This window comes from Haplochromis burtoni, unplaced genomic scaffold, assembly GCF_018398535.1.
Source record: "Haplochromis burtoni strain Fernald_Lab_line unplaced genomic scaffold, NCSU_Asbu1 Contig_19, whole genome shotgun sequence".
Lineage (NCBI taxonomy): Eukaryota > Metazoa > Chordata > Actinopteri > Cichliformes > Cichlidae > Haplochromis > Haplochromis burtoni.
The window spans coordinates 3,535,428-3,548,938 of record NW_024582380.1 but is presented as its reverse complement, the minus strand read 5'-3'; positions in this window follow the sequence as shown (position 1 = coordinate 3,548,938).

Genomic DNA, 13,511 nt, shown 5'->3' with positions numbered 1-13,511 from the left:
AGAGGATGTCCAAAGAATAGGCAGTTCATTTGAGAGAGGGAGAGTGAAGCTCGTTCTTTCAACTTGTATGTCTTTAAAAGAAAGAAACATTTCCAGCCAAACTATACAGGGTTTAAGAAAATGAACAATTTGTGAATTGTGAAAAAAAAACACAATGTAGAGAGACTGGATCAGCTAAGGGATTGTTTTATTGTGACTGACTGTTTCTCTGTAAGGCAACTGGTGACTCTGGGCATTTGAAAAGGTCATGCAGCAGCTTAATGGGTCAGTTGTGAACTTGCTGTTTGTTGTTTAGCAGGCTGGGGATCAGTAAATCCCAATCAAGGGGTCCAAGAACCAACACAGGAGCTCCTTTTGCATATGCCAGAGGGAACGTGAAAAGATTAGCTCAACTGGAAAAAAAAAGAAGAAGAACAGAAAAACGGAAATTTTCAGTGAACTTTCAGCAGAAAGGTTAATTAGGGGTAATTAATAACTAGCAGAAACAGACAGCCTGAAGATATGCATAAATGATTAAAATAGATAAGCTAAATGTGGTCCAGAAATGGTTAAATAGCAGTTTAGAAGGTGGCTAGAAGTAATTTAATGGACATTTTTAAACCTACGTTAACAAATAAATAGCTCAGCTTAATGCAGCCTAAACAATTCAAGGAGATAGGTGTTTTAACGATGTCTGCTTTTATAGAGGAAAGTGTTAAATAGGGACTATTTTAGTTCAAAAGAACATTAGAGTTGGTGTTAATGGAGGGCCCATCTGACAGGCCTGTGGGAGCACATAAAAATGAAAAAGGTTTGGTGCCACTGTGTTAGACGGTTGGGTGAGCATTTTCAGATGCTCCTAATAACTTAATAACGAATCATATTAAACAGTCTTTCAGCCCAGCCAATCTTGTGCTCATCACGCAACAAGCTGTAAACACAATACTGACATAAAATCACCTCAGTGACACTGCTGATTAAGTGAAAGTGTTAGCAAAAAAAAAAAAAAAAATACAGAGTTTGTCTATGACGCCCACATCCTGGAGAAATATCTGGCTCATGAGTAGTTAAATGTTCCATTATGTTCATCATCTAGTGACAAACTGTCCGTGCAGATTGTGATTTTTTTCTACTTTTTTCTCTCTCTTTCTCTATTTTTTTAAACCTTTTTTAAACAGCTCCCTGTTGCGAAAGGAAATTAGGTTAATGAGAGCAGTGAGAGTGAACCAAATCATCCCATTCAAAACAATGAGGTGAAAAAAGTAAAATGGTTCATATAGATGAGAGGAACTCTAGTCTTTCATGTGGTCCAATCACCACAAAAGACCTGTTTCATGTCGTATTGACACTGAATCAGTTTTTTATGTAAAATACAGATTGCTGCAGCATTGAAGCACTGAAACTCTCGACTTCACTGGAGAAATTAAAGTTGGCTACTGTGTGGACTTAATTTGAGGTTATGTGCAGGCTAGATATTTAAAAAAAAAAAACATTTCTGAAAGGAAGGATGAAAGATGACAGGAGCCATGATGAGCTCAGAAGGCGTTGAGTTAGAGGTGAGAGATTGGTAATAGAGGTATTTGGGTGGTGGATGACCCTGAATGGCTGAAAACATCTGAGTTTTTTTTCTGCCAGACTTCCTCTAGATCAGGGTTTTCATCAGGTAAAAACATTCACTTTGATATGCATTTCTAATGCTGACTGGCCTTTTATACCTTTACCTAATAATGTTCTGTGACACCACAGCTCCCCAGCATCATACTGCTTTGTTGCAGATGATTCCCTCTGCAACTTACCCTCCTGTCTGTCCTCAACACTAATTCTTCTGTTGTTAATATTGATAAGAGCTTTAATGTCTTGCCCGAGCCAGAGTTCTCTAATATATATCATTCATTATTGGGTCCTGCCAGTGCTCACATTAATATTTAAATAAGCTTATTATACACCAGGTGGCATCTAAAGTATGCTTATGATGTAACCTATGGAACACATCTGCTTACCTGAGCAGAGCCATGCGAAGGTGAGTGACCATATATATATATATATATATATATATATATATTATAATATATATATAATATATATATATATATATATTATATATATACATATATAATAATATACATATATATATATATACACATATACATATATATAATTTAACCTGTTAATATCCAACAGGTCAGTGGGAGCCCGTGTAGGGTTTGCTTTATGCCATGCACTAAACAGGTAAATTTTCAGAAACTGCAAGATGTTACTATTCAAATGATGTTTTAAATGTTCCTTTTGATCTTGAAGTTTTTTGTTTTTTTTTATTTGCAAAATAGCAAACAATCTGTAATTATAGGATCCTTAACCTCAAAGGTCAGCAGTTGCCTGGTAGATGTTAACAGGTTAAAGCACTTAACCTAACTCAAATCCATAAAACTTAAAAAGACGTTAAACAATATCCTGGCAGGCCAATATTACTGGGCCCTATTACCTTTTCGCCCATATATCCGTATCTGCATTTATAACAGCCAGTAGGGAAGGACCCTTTTTGCAGCACACCTGTATGCCACAAACACAACAATCAGCTCATCCAAGCAGTGGTGCAGAGTGTCACAAAGTAATTAATGACCTATTGCTATCAAAAAAGGTGTCTATTTAAAATGCATTGTTATATTAGTGAGGACTCAAAAATAACTACACCTAACAAATGTATCTAACAGAAAAAATAGATATTGACCAACATATCTGATTTTCAAATCACCAAACAATTCACACAAGTGTCCCAAATGCAAAAAACCCGAAAAATCTTCATATAAAGGCTATTTAATTTCGAAGGGTGCAGAAGTCCAAGCATTAACTAGTGTGCATATGTCCCCACAAACCATCAACATCCACAACCACCAGTGATGGTGACATTGTGTAATTGTTTTAGTGTACATGGAAAAAGAGTTTAATAATTTCACTCCAGAATATTTGAGTTTTATGAAGCAAATATGCCAGAATAGAATAACTAATGTTAGCTTAGAGTTTAAGTCATCAACAACAAGATGGAACCACAACACAAACTCCAACAAACCCCATGTAAGCACGGGAAATACAGAAAAGTGTATTTAGTTTAACCGCCACAGGTTGCAGAACAAATCCACTGTGACTATGCGAATTAAATGTGTTTTCATTTCTCACAGTATGGTGTAAGACTTGTAATGTTTATGTAACAGTGCTATTTTATTTACTTTTTTTGTAGCACATAAGAACACTAACACCGACTGACACTTTTGCAACATATCTGCCCAATCTGATGATTTTCATTTTATTCCTCACATATTTTTTTTTAAATCTGAAATTGATGAACAGTCCTTATGTTGTTTACCTTAACACTCCCAAACACAACAATATAATTTCAGTTGTTGCGATGAGTCCATCTCTGTCTGCTCTGCGTGGTAGAAATTTGCACCAGTCCCTGTAATACATTGTAAATGTGATTGATGCTCACAAAAGCCTTCTAAGACAGTAGTGCAATCAATTATGCTTGATTTATTGTCTTTGAAGTTTCAGTATGCATTGTGTAGCATTTGTAACAACAAAAACTTTCTGTGCAGACTTACAGAAACATAATCATTCTTCAGCCATACACCCCCCAACACACACACACACACACACACACACACACACACACACACAGTAGAATCAAAGCTCCCAAGCTGCACTCATCATATTTCATTACTATAATTCACAATGAAGTCATTCTTTTGAATTGAGTGAGGAAAGGCCGGTTTTTGTCCTAACTTAATTAAAACTCCGGCATATCTTTCTGGGCAAGGCCTTTTTTTTTCTTCCTCCATGACTCAATAATCAACAGAAGTAAATCATCTACAGTCTATTGCATCAGTCGCCAGCAGGCTGGAACAAATGCAAAAAATAAATAGACCTACTCTGGCATGCCCTGAGTTACTGGCAGGAGCTGCAAGGTTACTCTGTGACACACTCAGAGGCACCTTTAGACTACACGGCTAAAATTATCAGAGAGAAAGTCCGTTTAAAGCGCTATGATCTATGGCGGGCTGGTCAGATGTTAATGCTAGCTGGTATATATTATTGTGATGGCAACAGCTGTGGCCAGAGAAATTATGTTTTTGATTTTTCCTTCTGTCAGCTGGTCCCATTCTCCTGATCGTCGTATCACTTTAATGTCTTGTGGGACTTTCTTCTAATCTGGCACTAAAATTCACTTGGACTCAAGGATGAAGTGATTGCATTTTGCTAGTCAAAGGCCAATATTACCACACATAGCCCCCAAAAATTTGATCATGACTCAAAACCTCGCTCTATAATTATGGCAAATTTTCATATAAATTACTAAAAAAAAATTTTGAAAACATCTGAGCTGATGAAAGTGTAATGGAAGTGTGCACATTGCAGGTGAGGTAATATGAGAATTATATGCCAAAAATGGCAATTTCATAAAATGAATATGTAATATGTAAAATATACATGAGATCTTAAACTTTGTATCCAGCCGTTATAGCCATTACTCAGTGCTATAACTTAGGAAAACAAGGAGAGACTTACGACATTTCACATTTTTTGGGGTGAATTGCCGACACTAATCTGAGTTACCCAGCAATTAAATTGATTCAAAGTCTTCCCCAAACATATTATAGGAGTCTGGACAGACATGAATGTAAATTGCAACTTAATATGTTGGCAAAGGCAAGCAAACATGAAGCAATATTTGTAGTTTCTTCCTATGTCCTCCTATGATTATATATACAATGCCCTCCGTGCTGCCAGCTACAGTAATTGCTGAAGGTGATTTAATGGAACAATGTGACCATTTCCTCTCCTGTGCAGGTCCCATTCCTACAATGTTGTCCTTGTAAATTAGGTGTGCACCCGAGATTAATGGTTAACAGCAACTATTCCAAGAGAAGCATCATCAGTAAAGCATGTAATTAAATGGTTGTCTCATTTACTTAGCAAACTAATGTAGCTGAAACACAAGCTAACTTCATTAAACCATACGAAATGTCAGCCCCTCTGATTTTACAGAGGTTTTTCACCAATATTCAGATACTAATGTGTGCAGGTGTAAAGTCACATTAATTCCAGATGTGAAAGGTGTTGTTAGGCAATCTAGACTTATTTTACATATAGATATATATTTCCTCTAAAGTAGCACGCACTGTACAGTTTGATGGCAAAACAATCTTGGATATTTTTAGAACCTGTTTTTTCTGAAATAAAAAAAAAAAAAAAACAATCCTCAAATTAATTGCTTCTATCAGCTGGTTCAATTCCTGAGCTGCACTGCAAAAGACAAAGTGCCGAGCCAAACACGGTGCCCTGTTCCATCAATCATCGCTCTGTATTAACTACCCCACCTCCCATCGCAAAGAAAACAATTAAAGTTAAACTTGTTGATTTGTTATGGAAGGCCATAAATCACGCTGGTCTGTGGAACCCACCATCTCCTGGGGCCCCTTTTCAAGTTCCTCGATCAGCGAGCCGAGGTTAGGAAGCAACGCTTTGAACTAGTCTGATGCCGTTTGGTTATTTATTTATTTCCTTGTTTGTTTTGAATAAAACTGTTGTCGCTTCAGTCACCTTAAAATATGCTGAATTAAAGCTCTTTACGTGAGCTCATAAGTACTGTACGTGCACATATAGATAAAAAGCTTACATTTTGAGGGGTGGGGGGGGGCAAAAAAAAGACACTTTTCAGAGAGACACTGAAGTCTTGAAGATTATGGCATCTCTGTAGCTTTCTGCTTCTCCTAGCTAAAGCACAGTGACAGGGGAGAAATGTCTGTTTGTCTCAGCAGGTTGTCATTTTAAGTATAGTGACACATTGTTTTGAAGAACCAAAACTACAGCGGCTAATGAGCTGTTCTCTTTTCATAATGTTTGATCTTTTCATGGCTGGCTATTGTTGTTTTTGTGCCCCTGTATTTAATCATTTTTTTATGTACAAGCACACTGTTCATGTGAGATTTTTCCATCAATTTTGGACATTTATCAATGAGCTATTCTGGTCGTATTGGTGCCTTTGTCTGCCAGGATAAAAGTGGTGAGCACTGTGATAACGTCTGTATATCAGATGCATGACTTGAAGTGAGTCACAATTTCCAGCGCTTTGTCTTGAAAACATTTACTCTTTGGCTACTACGACTCGCTGCATGCATTATTAAGAAAGGAAATGAGAGAGATCCTTTACCTCTTAGAAAAAGTGGCAGGCTTGAATCACAGAGCCTGTGCCTTTCAGTGATCCTGCAGGGAGCGGAGAAACTCTGTCTGTAATTTTAGAAAAAGAGCAAGAAAAGCCAGTTTGATAATGAGATACAGGACAGAGGTTGTCCGTGGGTACTCAGCTTCGGCTGCACAGGAGACCTTGTTATTGTCCGGGGCAGGCAAGGGGTCAGACGGTCTCTGTTGGAATTTTTTATGGATGGAAATTTGTCTGAATAATATCAAGTGCAGTGAGTCTGCACAAGTAATGAGGCTTTACACGTGTTTTGTCATCTTAAAATACATCAGAATCAAAGTCTGACCTTGTTGAATTGTCAACAAATTAAGTGGATTCAGTAAATTACAAGACCCCAGTAGCTTTATAAATTACCGTATCATTTTAAAATCAATCCATGATGCTGTATGCTTCTTCTGGTGTTAAATCTGTTGTCTTATGGAGTTCCTTTTCAACTCTTAATTGAATAAAAACATTAAGCTCATTACCGTTTTGGTCTCCAAAACTAATCTAACACTGACACGTTTAGGACTCTGTGGTTGAAAAAACAAATTAAGTCGCTGATGCTGTATATTCATTACAGCCAGCCAAAAAAAAAAAAAAGTCACTGGTGTGGATTATAATTGTTTTGCTTCTAACTATTAATCGTAAGGTTAACTTTTGAAATAAATTAAGCTCTGTGCAACGAATCTCTTTGCGCTGAGAAGAAACAAGATAGGGAAATCATGTCCATTAAAAAGTCATTCATTCTGCTGTTCCACCTAATTAAGGAAGCACTGCTATTTTCTGTTTACATAACTTTACAGTGGGTACAATCATTACAGAATGAGTGCTGGCAAACTGACCAAAGAGACATGTACTGTATCTAAAAAAGTGTTAAGAAAACCAGAGTGAACGAAAGACAGGTCACAGAGGTGGTCAGAAGTCCTTGCTGTCATCAGTCAAACTGCTGGTTGAGGTACTGACGTTTTGGATACATTATAAAATAATCTGAACCTGGAAATTATGCCCACAGGTAATAAACATGATGTAATAATAATGGTGTAATAATAATGGTGTAATAATAAAATAAAATAAAAAAAAGGAAATGAGCATAATGTATTTTCGGTTATCCTTTTAAAGTAAATCATTTAGCCTGAAGGAGATTCATCTAGTGGTTGAACACAAACACAGTTTCCACATCTAAGCCAACTACCATGGTGTGAACACACATACTGAATAGCCGGTTGCCAATAAAGTCACTTTAGCTGGTCCTGACTTTGATTTTTGGCATGTTTTCAGAGCTCTTGCTCTGTCTGGCAGAAGCATCTTAACTAATGAGCTAACCATGAGAAGTGTAAAAGCCTACCTGCTGGCTTCAGAGCCCAGACTTTCAACTAAAAGGCAGAAGAGCTAAGAGCCCCGCTGAAATGCATTTCTTTCAATTAGACTTTGAAGACGCCCCAACTCTCTTTCACTCAGCCTCGCTGTTCATATGGCTCAGTGCGACGTGCATTAATATCAAGAATAAGCCCAGGTTTGTTATTTGGGAGATGACAAATCAAACACGACTAGACTTTTGTTTCAGGACTTTGATTTATTTCGCACCTACTCACTGTTCAGAATGATTAGCAGCTAATCGCATTTGTGTGCCAACATTGTTGTGGTTTTATCAGTTGTACATCAACTGAAGTGTTTTGTTTGCTCCAGATTTTACACAAAGTAAAATCCAAGCGAATAACTTCTGAAAGTTTAAGAGTTCCACAAACAGTTGAGATGAGAAAATTTGTTGATGTAAAGCCATAAAAGCTTTGATTTGTGGTGAGACATTGGCACAATCTTTATGTACTTTTACCTCATTGATTCACTGTGCTGCAGGGGTCTACAGAGAATGTTGATTATTTGGAGCTGCGCAGCACTCCACAATAATAGGGACTGACTATGAGATTTTGTGTGAGTACTTCTGTTGGTTCTGAGAGTGTATTTGAGCTGGCCACATTCAAACAGTGTTACCCAGAAGGCTTTTTTGTCTCGGTACAAAAAACAAATGACAGTATAGTATGGCTGCTCCAATTTTAGTAAAGAGATGAGGCGGAGGATGGGGGGAAGGCTGGTCAGCCTTTTATGGTGGAGCAGTGATTATAGCATCTTATGACAGACATGGGGTGAACTCAAAGAGGGCCATTACACTGCGCGGGGAGAAACATGCCACATAAGTATGATGAGCTTGAAACGTGTATGTGTTTTTTTTTTTCTTTTTTCTTGCACGATTTTGGGACTGCAGCACAGAAATGTGAAGCAGTGTGCCTCCGTGCAGCACAAATATCTCTACTCTCTCTCCTCTCTGTGCTGTAGCTTTCCCTGTTCTATTGGTATTCCACCAGATTCATCACCAGCAGGATGGCATTCTGCCATCTCTTCTCAAAAATAGCTGACAGATAATTCTAAATCACCTCCTGCTTTAGGGACTGCTGGGTGCTGGATTGTTTTAATCACAGATAATTGATTTTATTTTAACAAAGCATATGAGAGAAGAAATCCTAACGCTAATAGATGAAACTGGGAGCGCTGAACAAGAAGACAATTAGTTGAATGTTGTGCTACAGTGTTCTGAAGAATCTGCAGTGCTGTGAACACGTGTCGGCTCCCTTCTTGTTTTCTTGTGTTTTCTTTTTTTGCATATTTGTCACACTCATATAATTCAGATGATCAAGCTAACCTGAGCATATACAAATGCAATGCAGTTTTTTAAATGGTGACTTAATTTATTAAGAGAAAAAAATGAAAAAAAAGGCCATCCAAACTTACCTGGCCCCACCTGGGAAAAAGTAACTGCCCCCTAAAATCTAAAAACTGTCTGTGCCACCATTGGCAGCACAAACTGCAGTCAACCATTTGCAATAACTGGCAATGTGTCTTTCACATCGCTGTGGAGGAATTTTGGCCTGCTCTTCATTGCAGGATTATTTTACCCACACTGGAGGCTTTTCACTGGTCTGTTTAAGGTCAGTGCCTAACATCTCAATTAAATTTAAGTCCAGACTTTTACTTGGCCATTCGAGAACCTTCATTTTGGGGATTTTTAACCATTCAGAGAAGGTCCTGCTGGTGTCCTATTGTCAAATCATGAACACTGACTTTAACTGAGACAAGTGAGGCATGCAGTTCTTTAGATGTGTCATGGTCCGGAGTCTGTGACTCCGTGTTTATGTTCAGTCTATTAGTATTCTGTGGTTTTGGTTACCTTGGGTGTTTGTATTCTTCTGTTCATGTACCTATGTTATGTGTCCCCCAGTCTGTGTTAAGTTGGTGTGTTATGTCATTGCCTGTATGTGTTTCCTGCTTTATTGTGAAGGTCTGCGTCTTATGTGAGTGTTTTCAGTTTGCCTCCCTAGTCTCGTCACGATAATCACTCCCAGCTGTGTTCCCCACCTGCGTGTAATCTCCCTGTGTTCTCTAGATGTATTTAAGTTGTGTTTTCTGTCATGGTAGTTGCTGGATCGTCTGTGTTGTTTCCCCTTGGTCTCCCTGCGTCTTCCCGTATGTATTTCTCCGGACCTCCCTGCATCCTCATTCTGGTTTGTCTTCTTAGTTTACCCAGTTTAGGTCTCCAGTTTCATGTTTTGTCGCCACCGCTGTTTGTACTTACCCACCACTGTAAATAAACACTCACCTGCACCAGAGCTGCTGCCTTTTTGGTCCTTTCCTACGATCCCACACGGCTTGCCTCGGCAATCCGTGACAAGATGTTGTTCTCGGTTCTTTTGTGATCTCCTGGATGAGTCATAAATGCACTCATGGAATACTTTTGGTTCTCCAGCCCCTCCTGGGAAGGTTCACCACTGTTCCAGACTTCCTCCATATGTGGATAATAGCTCTCAAATAGCTCCCAAAACCTTAGAAATAGCTTTGTAACCCTTTCGAGACTAATAAATGTCAGTGACTTTGTATCTTATCTGTTCTTGAGTTTCTTTAGATCATGACATGATGCTTTGCTAGTTAAGTGATTTCTTGATTTAAGACATTTGGGGTGTGGATAACTCAGCTTTCCAAAACTGCGTAATCAGAGTTTCATCAGCTCAGATGTAACTCTGGAGGGGGGCAGTTACTTTTTCAAAGTGGGCCAGGTCGATTTTTTCTCTTTATAAAAGAAATCATCTTTTAAAAATGTTTACTTACTTGGGTTATTGTTGTCTAATTTTAAAACTTGTTTGATTATCAGAAACACCTACATCTGACTAATATGTAAAAAACTATGAGGAGGATATCAGGAAGGGGGCAAATACTTTTTATAGCACTGTGTATTCAAAGGCATGTGACTTCCTTTTTCTGTGTATGTTGCCCTTATGCTCTGTGAAGGAATGAAGGATTTTAAAAAGTTAGTGAAGATTAAATCAAAATGAATAGACACATTGAACATGGGCTTAAAAAGACTTGGAAATTCCATTTAAAGTGACAGAAAAACTGTTTCATTACCCTCCATGTGGTTCAATTTATAAGAAAAATGCTTTAAATATCCCCAAGAGGGTTATTTGAACAAATGGCCTCCCAGGAGCTAGGGTCCCCTGCTTTTATCATTCATTTTGTCATTCATTTAATGGGAGGTTCTGCTGACCTTAGTCACCTCAGTAATTTCTACTCCCACTTGAATTGCATATAATTGTCGCAAATGCTACACATGACAAAAAGCTGCGTTTTGCTAAATGTAATGTTTGCTTTGTGGCATGTTGTTTGTACAATATCCTCCTACTCACAAGGCCGGTCTCTGGATAAGCTCCTCGGAGCAGAATGGCTGTGCTACAGATTTACAGAAAAGATTTTCCAGCACCTCTTACCCATCCACTCAAAATATGTATGCATTTTGGTGTTTTATATTCTCTTTACAATGCATGCACATTCAATAACACAAATTCTCATGTGAGTGGATGAAATAAATGCATTTAACTAATTGCTGCATTATTGGGAAAATATTGATAAAGAGCCTGAAATAAAGCAGATTGATAACCTGTCTCTGTGCTTTTGTTAAGCTTCGCACCATGTGGGCACAGGCCTGTGTATTGGCAGGCAGTCCATGCTTTGACAAGATAATCCCTCACTGCATAGCGGACATTATCCACCTCTGATGCTTTCACCAGTTGATCCGTATTCTGGGACTGGGCCATGTTAACCACCATGGAGGATTGCCCCTCTCCCCATTTTTCTAGGTCTGCTTTATTCTGCAATTTGAGCATTGCATGTGGTTAATGATCATTTCTATATTAGCCTATAAATGATGAATATTCCTTTTCTTTTCTGTTTTTCTTTAGGGAATAGATTGACGATAGATGACTGTGTATCAAATCAGCAGATACAGATTTGTGAAATCTCATTAATTAAATGACAGGCCCATTGTGAGTTTGTCTAAATTAGCAGAGGAGTAAAGTCTCCAAATTACTTATGCTGTCGTGTTCTTAATTGCATGAACTACTGTATACATTATGAATTATCCTCATAACTAGACCCCAAAGTGCTGATATTACAGAACCGCCTCTGATGAAACTCTAAACTCTAATCCAATATTTGGATTGTTAGTTTATCCTAGCAAATCTTATCTTATAATAATACTAACTAAGGATGCAAATTCAGTGAATTAACTAGTCAGTGATTAAACAGACTGAAGTACTGTTTTTCCAATTGTGCTTGAACTAATGTCTATTACCCCAAATCACCTCAAATTCCAAATACATTTGGTATTTCAGCGATATAATATATAAAAATTTTGTCACTATTTGCCAGACAGGTTCAATATTTTAATGTGTCTCTGTAGGGCTATTGTTGTTTCATGAAGTCAAAGGGCTTTAGCTATAAATAGCTGCAACAAATCTAAAAAGAATGTAAAAAAAAAAAATAAAGAAAGAAAAAAAATATAAATGTATTGTATATGACAGCCACTGGGTAACATTGCTATCAACCTGACCTGTTGCACTCAGGTACTGCTACTACAGTGTATTGCCCCAGACCACTCCATTGCCTGCTTAGAAAAGCAAGCTGTTAGAGAACTTTTTTTGCTTTCCAGTATAAACGCCACTTTGCAGTTTCTTCCACATGTCAGTTATAACTTCCAGAGAGTTTGGAGGGGATTATACATCAACCTTTGAATGCATTGATTCACCCTGACTACACAGCGGTTTGGTGTTCTTAGCTTCCCTTCCACCATATAACCAACAGCAAGCTGGTTAATTTCCCACTGAGTGACAGCTATGCAAGCTAAAAATAAACCCCAAAAACTAGCTGTTGCTGTAGTATGGTAAGAACTCATGCCATAACAGCTTAACTACCCAGGATTTAGTCCTATCCCAGTTTACACTCGGCAAGTGACAGGGTACACTCTGAACAGGTTTTTGCTCCATCACAAGGCTGGTAAATGTCCACTCAGCCATTTCTATGAAGGCAATTCAAAACATCTCCATGTGTCTGTGTATATACACTGCACTGATGCTGCACACTGTGAAGGGTTTGTTCAATTCCACCTGGGATTGGATCTTGTCACGCTGACCTTATTTAATCAGCGTATTTGCCAGATTGTTGATTTTGGTCATCTGGGTGCAGGGTTCTGGGACTGAACCTCAAGAGTCTTAAGAAGTTGCAGAGAGCACATTTTGTCCCACTTAAAAAGCTACATCCAGACGAACAGAATCAAACTTTCTAGGATTTTCTTACTTGTAAGGCTGAGCATTCACCAAGACAAAGGTATATTTATTTGCTGTCCAAACAGTTTTCACTCTAAAGAAGCTGCTCAGGAATACTAATACTATTAGATCTTGATAGAAAGTGTTCCTTGGCCAAACTATTTCAGCACTATAATACAAGTGTTCTAGTTTTCTGACTGACATGCAGCTATTAAAAGGTTTTTCCACTGAAGCATGAAGTTTATTATTATATTGCATTATGCCATTTGAAGCTGCTGTTGCTGTATATCATTCATGTAAATACATACATTATAATTACATTTGACAAGCTCATTGATGAAGTAAATGTGAATGTTTTACTTCGGCTGAATACTGTCATTCAGTGTCATTAAAAACCTGCGTTCCCATGTGTGAATGCAGCCTTAGCACATTCAACACCTAAATAAACCAGACCAGCTGTAAGACAACAACTTAATGATGTTTTCATCATGCTGCTTTATGTTCAAGGTGCCAGTGGAACATACCAGCTGTTACCTAGTTAGTTTGGTTAGCTAGCTCTCAGAACAGCCACTGAAAACACCAAAGTGATTAAATTTAGCTTTAAAATAGGGTCACTCATTTATTTAATGTGCGCAGCCCCCACAAGTGGTTAT